The following is a 6,000-nucleotide window of genomic DNA, read 5'->3' on the forward strand; positions in this document are numbered from 1 at the left end:
CTCACATGGAATGTGCCTGCAGTTAAACACTTATAGCTATTGCATCCCCCACCGAGATGCAGGGGAGGAACAGAAAAATATCTAAACATGCAGTTTTAGGACAAGGTTTACAAATTTAAGTACAACAATGACAACTATTACCAAAATCAACCTAACAGTAAGCACCTCTAGAAAAGCATAAGTTTTGGCAGTTTGCTGGTCTGGAGTATTCAGGTGTGTGTTAACACAATGTCATAATCTTCCCAGGAATGGATGTCCCAGAAAATTCACCCCAGGGTCAAACTGTGCAATGGTCAGAAAAAGCTCAAAAATCCAAGAGCCACATGTCAGACTCTACAGGCCTCAGTTAGCATGTTAAATGTTAAAGTACATGACAGTTCAGTTAGAAAATGGTTGAATAAGTGTGGCTTGTTTGGAAGGGTTGCAAGGAGAAAGTCTCTGCTCTCTAAAAAGAGCATGACAGCATGGATGCAAGTTTGGTAGCAAAGTTGCAAAGCATACCAGCACAAACACCTCATACCAGCTGTCAGCACAGTGGTGAAGGGGTGATGATTTGAGCTTGTTTTGCAGCTACAGAACCTGGGCCCCTTGCAGTCATTGAGTTTTCTATGAACTCCCCTGTATACCAAGTACTGTAGAGTCAAAAGTGAGTTTGGGTCATGATGCCAAGCACATCAGCAAAGCTACAACAGAATGACTGAAAAAAAGAATCAAGTTGTTGTAATGGCCCGTTCACAGTCCAGACCTCAACCTGCAAATAAGTGCTGGGAGCTTGAGAGAGCTGTACATAAACAAATACCACAAACCTCAATGAACTGACCAAACAATGTAAAGAAACATCAGCCAAAGGTACTGCACAACCGTGTGACAGACAGAGTCATACAGAAACAATTTGGTGACACTATTGCTGCTAAAGCACTACTGCTTTAAGCTACTCAATCATGGACTGTGCTTAGTTTTTCAGAGTACTCTATAGATTTCTATGAAAACACTCTTCTCCACATGATTGTATGTAAGATAAAACAGATATGATCTGTGAATTCAGAGCAGAGGAGGATTCTGAGAGGAGAAAACATCTGGGGACCTGTCCTGAAAAGTTAATTTTGTTCATCTGGACGTTGCGTTTTCAGTAGGAGGAACGCTACGTCACTCATCCAAGTGACTTTTTCTGTCTCAGCTCAGTGCAGGTTTCCCCAACCTTTGTTTGAATTCAGATTTTACATATTGTCCAGTTTCAGGCAAGGGAACATAAACACACTTTTCAAAGTGTGCTGAGGATAAATGATCAGTTAGGCAGATGTAAATGAACAACAGCTACAGGCCGGTGGCTCTGACATCACACCTGATGGAGACCCTGGATGGCTGGTCCTTGCTCATCTTCGGCCCCAGGTGAGCTCAGTCCAGTTTGCCTATCAGCCCAACATTGGGGTAGATGATGCTGTCATCCAGCTCTTACATCGATCTCACCTGGAAAGTGTGTGGAGCACTGTGAGAATCATGTGCTTTGATTTCTCCAATGCTTTCAACACAATTATACCCACAATCCTGAAGGACAAGGTGGATTACACAGGTGTGGACCATCACCTCACCACACGGATCCTGGACTATCTTAGCAACTACAGTACATAAAGACCCACAATTATGTGTCTTAATGGGTATTCTGCAGCATAGGCAACTTACAGGGAAGAGTCCTGACTCCATTCACAATATACACAGAAGAAAGCTGCTCTGTCCCAGAAATAACAGAGCAGCTGTATCTGCTACACAGATTCAATTATTTTGGAGTTCCTGAAGACCTTCTATGACTTTGGAGTGACATCAGTCATCTTTTATGGTGTGTTCTGCTGGGCCAGCAAGAGCTCCACTGAGGACAGAAAAAAAACTGAACAGACTGATCTTGTAGACCTGTGTTATGGTTGAGGCAGCAGAAGTATAAAGTGACTGGAAAAATGGTGGCTAAGCTGTCATTGCTATTGCATACCAGCTCCCACTGTGTCTTTATGTTTTCTGTGTGTCACTAATGGGTGGGTGAGAGTGAGTGAGCGAATAATTTGTGTTTGTGGGGCTTGCTGTGGCTTGGCCCTGGACACAGTCAGCACTCCTGGCTGGACGCTTCTCCCCACTTTCTGGATACCAGGTGGTTCTTGGGCACCTGGGACTCAGGTCTTGACTTGTACCAGGATGGTTGGCCTCTAGGAGATGCATGTTTGTTTTTGTTTTTGTCTTACAGGTGCAGCAGTTGGCGATACATTGTGCATTTTTCAATCCTTTTATTCAACCCTCACCTCCACTTTTTTCTTTTTTTTCCTCTTGCCTGAAATAACACAAATAGAAATGAATACATAAACAGATAACAGATTCACATGAACAAGAAGAGCCTATAGAGATTCTATGTCGCTGTTGTTATGGAAGTTTTAACAATAATCTGCAACACACCCAGTGAGCTTGACTTGAAATGGGTTTAATAAACACATTGCAATGTGGAGAGAAACATCCCAGCCAAACACTAGGATCATCTCTGCTAATGGCCACCGCCCTCATATCTTATATACACAGACACTCTTAAACAAAGAACATTCCACAACTCTTACATGTTGGCCAAACTCACAGGGGGGCTATACCATCAGCCCCATCCTGAAACCCTTCTCCCTCACAGTTTGTTTTCTGCTTGGCCGTCACCTAAAGATTTAGATCCCTGATAAGCAGAAGGAGTCTCACTATCTGTTTAACATCTATGAACTTACAATGGCCTCACTGTGTGCGCATATATGTGTGACAGAGCATAAGGCCCATTTGTAATGCACATGCATACAACTAAGTGAGAAAGTGATCTTACTTACTACCAATGTAATATGATTAAAATATCACATCTGATTTAAAAAAAAAAAAAATCACATAAAATATCACATATGATTTAAATAATACATCAGAAAAGAAATCTGCCACCACACTGTTTTGCAAAAGCAAAATGTGTCGGGCGCCACAGTGCATTCAGATCACAATTCTGATTGCAAAGGCTGGCAGAAAGGTCAGGATATTAAAAATAAAACAAAAAAAAACACACCTCCCACCACATGCAGGTCATCCTAGCAGCACTGAGCAGCTCCTACAGTGACACGCTGCTGCAACAACAGCGTGTGAGGAGAAATTTCAGAGGTCTTATCTTCCAGCTGCTGTCAGACTCTACAATGCAGTCTCAGTACACACGTTAAAATTAGGTATATACAACATCAGCTGAATAACAACACATGACATATTACACAGTGCCATTATTTACTTAACAAAAACTAAGCCAAAATGCAGTTTCTGTACTTTTTTTCACAAATATCAATATTTTATTAATTTACTTATTTTTGATACGTTTGGTTTATTGAATTGAAAAAATAGTTGCAAAATAGCTATGAAAGACAACCTGCATCTGCACCTGTGGTCACTGGGCCTCACATCATGTTTGCAGCATGTTCTGAACCACAAACAGAGCAGTGATAAAGTTTCTTGGAACTAGTGGGCTAGTGATGTAGACACTGATGCTAGTGATTATTTAAGGTGGGGCTACTGAAATGTTTAAAAACTGAAGCCCCCAAAGTGCTTTTTGTTGCTCTGTGACACAAATGAGCTCCAACCTGCTCAGGTAGAATTTAATAACAGCTGAGCTGCACTAGACCTGGTCTCTGCTCATCTTGACTCCTCGTTTGGTAAGAACTTTTTATTTGTATATTTAAAATCTTTTATAGACAACAGGCTTATTTTCAATAACTCGATCTCCTGCCACACTTCTACTCACATTCACTATCCAGATATGGGCTTCAAAACATGCATCATCTGGGTTCTGTGACCATGTATATCGTGCATAAGAAATGTGCATGCACAGGCAGAGACCTATCTTTTTTTTATTTATGTTCAAATAATGTTCAATTTTAATTCCCCCTTTAGAGCATTTCATTTACTGAAGACATCTTCACCACCTGGTGTTCCAGACGACTGACTAGTGCCTGAACTCCTGCAGGTTAATCAACCAACCACTCATCAGTAAAGCAAAAAGCACAGTAAGTGTCCTCAGTTGGAAAAGTTTGCTTAAAAGTTTCATAACTTTCTAATGTAATAATTACATTTAGTAAGAATGTTGTCATGACTGCGTGTAATGACCGTTTCCCTCTGTAAGGTTCAATGAGTGGATGCAAGTAGAGAAGTTGCATTTAGATACACCTCAAAAACTCATCGTCTGAGACTAAAAAAAAATCATCAAATTTATTTAAATGACTTGTTGTTAATTTCCACTTCTTTACATAAACACTTCTGTCATATGAACTGCTATGCAGGTATATTCAAATATTTCTAAGATTATAAGGTCTTACCAGCAAACTCCACAATATTATTTGTGTCTTTGTGAAAAAAGTCAAGTTTAATCTTGTGAATGTAACTTTTTTTTTTAAATTATTAGGTAAAGCAGCCCCTTCATAATAGCTACATTCTACCATATGTATGTAAATGATTACAATTTCCTGTTTTAAAAAATCAAGTAATACTTTTAAAAATTACACAATATTATTGTTCAATATGTCCTCCAGTGCCTCTCTGATAAGTTTCAAAATATTTACTAAAGTAAAAATTAGACTGGTTTTGATTTTGAATTTTTGGAAGCTGTTATATTGATATTGATTTTTTTATTTTATCATTTAATGATTTAAAAGTCATCATTAAAAGGAATAAGAAAGTAATGACATATGTTTTTAGTTAGTTTAATTTACTTTAATTATTATTTTTTAAATGATACTTGGCGTTTACTAGATGCACCTCAGAGCACCAGAAATTCCTTACTTACGGCAAAAAATTGAACCGTAAATGGCGACGTAGACGCGCAAATCATTTTCAAGAGTAGATAACGGGGCCGAAGTTAATATTGGAACTAAAAAAGGTGCTTCACAGACATATTTTCCTTTCAGGCACTCTAAAATAACCTGCAGTCTTTACGGTGAGGACACACAAACATCAACCTGGAACATAACTGTATGAAAATATATGATCCGTATTCGTCTTAGCTTCATAGTTACACTGTTTAAAATACAATATTAAACCAAACAGCGGTAATTACCTGTCCAGCAGAGATTCGCTAGCTCTTGTTTCATTTCAAGCTCAGTTAAAGTCTTTCTTTCTGCTTTTCCTCATCAGCGCTCTTCTGTCTTTTCTTTTCGACTTGTCTCTCCGCGCTTTCTGCTCAAGTCAGCCCCCTCCTCTGGTGCGCGTGCTCTGCAGCGCATGCCCGACGCGGTCTGCGCAGCGCGTGCACCACAGGTGCGGAGAAGCACTGATTAGTGTTGCAATTTCAAAATAAAAGCTGCCAGAAAGCGAAACATGCTCCTTTTCAGACTAAAATGTCAACGTTTCAAACCATATTCCAGGGTTTTTAGTTCACCATTTATGAGGTTTCGACAAGAAAATAAAAGACAAATCTGAATGTTTGAAAATGTTTTGGAAAAATTCTGTGAAGAATAGATCAAAAATACTAAAATGATCCTTTTACTTAAATTTAGTTGCTTTATTCTTTTGTTACATAAGTTAAACAAACTTCTGCGGGTTTCTATATAAGTCAATAAAGAAACAACAAGTAATTAAAATGAAAAGTAAGCTCTGCCAAACTGAGAGATTCTGGAAGCGTGGAGTTCAGTTTGCAAATTTATCTAATGCAAAAAACATCTATGAATAAAACTTTGTTGGTCAGCAGCTTTTCAAAAAGAGAAAAAAGAAAAAAGATGGTCATAAAAAGAAGCTACTATCTGGGGGGAAATAATCATTTGATCCCCTGCTGAATTTGTAAGTTTGTTCACTTATATAAAAGGATCAGTCTCTAATTTTTTTAAGTATTTCCATTTTGATGTAATGAGACAGAATATCAACCAAAATTGAATAAAAAATGAATTTGCTAAAATAAATGAATTGATTTATATGTCACTGAGTGTAATAAGTATTTGATCTCAAACACAACTTAGTACTTGGTGGAGA

At 38.5% G+C, this 6,000-nt stretch overlaps 1 long non-coding RNA gene across 3 annotated transcripts; it reads right to left on the minus strand.

The window, feature by feature from the left end:
• Positions 1-1,073: 1,073 nt before the first annotated feature.
• On the minus strand, positions 1,074-5,317 carry LOC109200443 (uncharacterized). Of its 3 annotated transcripts, none has more exons than XR_002060602.2 (4): positions 5,093-5,317; positions 3,065-3,122; positions 2,592-2,695; positions 1,074-2,314 (listed from the first exon to the last, which is right to left on the minus strand). It is a non-coding gene; the product is annotated as an uncharacterized LOC109200443 (long non-coding RNA). The 3 variants fall into 3 exon arrangements; XR_002060603.2 differs by lacking the exon at positions 2,592-2,695 and having other exon boundaries at positions 1,076-2,192; positions 2,286-2,314; XR_002060600.2 differs by lacking the exon at positions 2,592-2,695 and having other exon boundaries at positions 1,076-2,314.
• Between the last annotated feature and the right edge of the window lie 683 nt (positions 5,318-6,000).

The sequence above is a fragment of the Oreochromis niloticus genome, unplaced genomic scaffold (genome assembly GCF_001858045.2).
Source record: "Oreochromis niloticus isolate F11D_XX unplaced genomic scaffold, O_niloticus_UMD_NMBU tig00002746_pilon, whole genome shotgun sequence".
NCBI classification, from domain to species: domain Eukaryota; kingdom Metazoa; phylum Chordata; class Actinopteri; order Cichliformes; family Cichlidae; genus Oreochromis; species Oreochromis niloticus.